General features: G+C 46.9%; 1 protein-coding gene across 2 annotated transcripts in view; it reads left to right on the forward strand.

The window, feature by feature from the left end:
* Window positions 1–2,500, forward strand: part of LOC124021041 (RNA binding protein fox-1 homolog 1-like) — a gene marked incomplete at its 3' end in the record, with an annotated part of 56,726 nt that overhangs the window by 43,498 nt on the left and 10,728 nt on the right.

The raw sequence follows: 2,500 nt of genomic DNA on the forward strand, positions 1-2,500 counted from the left end.
GGTCAGGTCATTGGTGTACATTATACATTGGGTAATCCTGAAAGCTGATTGGATTAAAAAAATGCATTCCAACCAGTGTCTATTCCACAAATTACCACCGTCTAAATCTATGATGTTAAAATGCCCATTTATTCTGTTCCGTCTGACCGCGCAATCCACTATCTCATCAGCCCAGCCAGGCAATTTATAAACTTGTTCTCCCCTACAAAAGGCATCTAGACAATATCTCACATTTCTTTAAGACGAACATATAGTTTTCAACAGCAGAGATTTATAAAAATCTTGCTGTCTGTCTCTCTGACATTTACAAAATTGTTTCAGTATTCAAATTTGATCTCCAGGTGTCGCATAGTAATGACCGTGTCAGGATGAGACAGACGGGCAGGCAGCTCTTCTGGTTCATAGGCACATGATTACTGCGTACAACAACAGCTGTAGGATCAGCAGAGGCATTCGGGGCAGTTAGAGGGGCATATATTAGGTTACATTGTGTCTACCTGGTATAATGTACATTTGCTGAAGCATTATGATAACTCAGCGACACAATGGTATTGATTAGCTGAGCTGGGCTTGGGTCATTGATGAGTCATTGTCTCAACGCAGCCTTATAAGGCAGGGAAAGGACCCAGGAACCTGCATCATGATGGTAGGGATTAGCTGAGCTGGGCTTGGGTCATTGATGAGTCATTGTCTCAACGCAGCCTTATAGTGCTGTGAAAGGACCCAGGAACCTGCATCACGATGGTAGGGATTAGCTGAGCTGGGCTTGGGTCATTGATGAGTCATTGTCTCAACGCAGCCTTATAGTGCTGTGAAAGGACCCAGGAACCTGCATCACGATGGTAGGGATTAGCTGATCTGGGCTTGGGTCATTGATGAGTCATTGTCTCAACGCAGCCTTATAATGCTGTGAAAGGACCCAGGAACCTGCATCACGATGGTAGGGATTATCTGATCTGGGCTTGGGTCATTGATGAGTCATTGTCTCAATGCAGCCTTATAACGCTGTGAAAGGACCCGGGAACCCAGATGATTTGGGTGGATCCCATCCTCCTTATAAAATGTGTTTCGTTTCCAAAAGGTATTAATATTGTCAACAAAAGTTACACCCAACGAGCTGCAATCATCATGTAGCCTGTTATGAAGAGAAAGATCCCTGCTGAAGCTTTCAATGCCACGATTCAGAGAGGACACAGGGGCAGATATGATGTGTCTTTTGATAGTGTCTAGCAGAGAGTCAATCAGCTCTTTAAAATCCAGTTTCAACTGTTCAGAGCTGCCCTTCATAATGTAATTAACCCCCCCCCTTCATAATGTAATTAACCTCCCCCCTTCATAATGTAATTAACCCCCCTTCATAATGTAATTAAACCCCCCTTCATAATGTAATTAAACCCCCCCCTTCATAATGTAATTAACCCCCCCTTCATAATGTAATTAAACCCCCCCCCCTTCATAATGTAATTAAACCCCCCTTCATAATGTAATTAAACCCCCCTTCATAGTGTAATTAAACCCCCCTTCATAGTGCAATTAAACCCCCCTTCATAATGTAATTAAACCCCCCTTCATAATGTAATTAAACCCCCTTCATAATGTAATTAACCCCCCTTCATAGTGTAATTAAACCCCCCTTCATAATGTAAATAAAACCCCCTTCATAGTGTAATTAACCCCCCTTCATAGTGTAATTAAACCCCCTCTTCATAATGTAATTAAACCCCCCTTCATAGTGTAATTAACCCCCACCCCCGCCCGACGTTGACATTGAAATCGTAGGCACCGCAGTCGAAGGTGCAGGAAGATCAGGCTCCAAGACGGTGAAACTATGTGCTGTTGATATCCACTCCGGGCCTCTCGTTGGGAGTGTAGTCTGCTTTGTGGGAGGCCGCTGTCCTCGGCTTCCCACGGCTCAGTGACATGCGGCAACCGCTGAATGTCTTGCTCCTCTCGCTGTGCTCCTTCGACGCCGCGTTCAGATGGGGGAGCTCCGAGCAACACCGGCCAGTCGGATAACGACAAACGACAAGGCGGAGATGCATCCAACGAGCGTAAAAGCCCTCCAGCCACCTGCATAGAAAATGTAAACATTCCACTCTGCGTTTTCACTAGTTACTTACATAGGCTGGCGACCTGCGTGATCAAGGAAGCCACCTCAAGCCCATAATCCTCGGCAAGTAAACAATTTTGCCGCATTGTAACTCAGAGTGATCCGGTTTGTCCCAGAATAAAGCGTAGTAGATACAGGTCCTACACTAAGGCCAGAGCAACACCTACCCGGGTTGACAGCCCACCAAGGCCACACCTACCCGGGTTGACTGCCCACCAAGGCCACACCTACCCGGGTTGACTGCCCACCAAGGCCACACCTACCCGGGTTGACTGCCAACCAAGGCCACACCTACCCGGGTTGACTGCCAACCAAGGCCACACCTACCCGGGTTGACTGCCCACCAAGGCCACACCTACCCGGGTTGACTGCCCACCAAGGTCACACCTA

Source organism: Oncorhynchus gorbuscha, unplaced genomic scaffold, assembly GCF_021184085.1.
Source record: "Oncorhynchus gorbuscha isolate QuinsamMale2020 ecotype Even-year unplaced genomic scaffold, OgorEven_v1.0 Un_scaffold_1030, whole genome shotgun sequence".
In the NCBI taxonomy this organism is placed as follows: domain Eukaryota; kingdom Metazoa; phylum Chordata; class Actinopteri; order Salmoniformes; family Salmonidae; genus Oncorhynchus; species Oncorhynchus gorbuscha.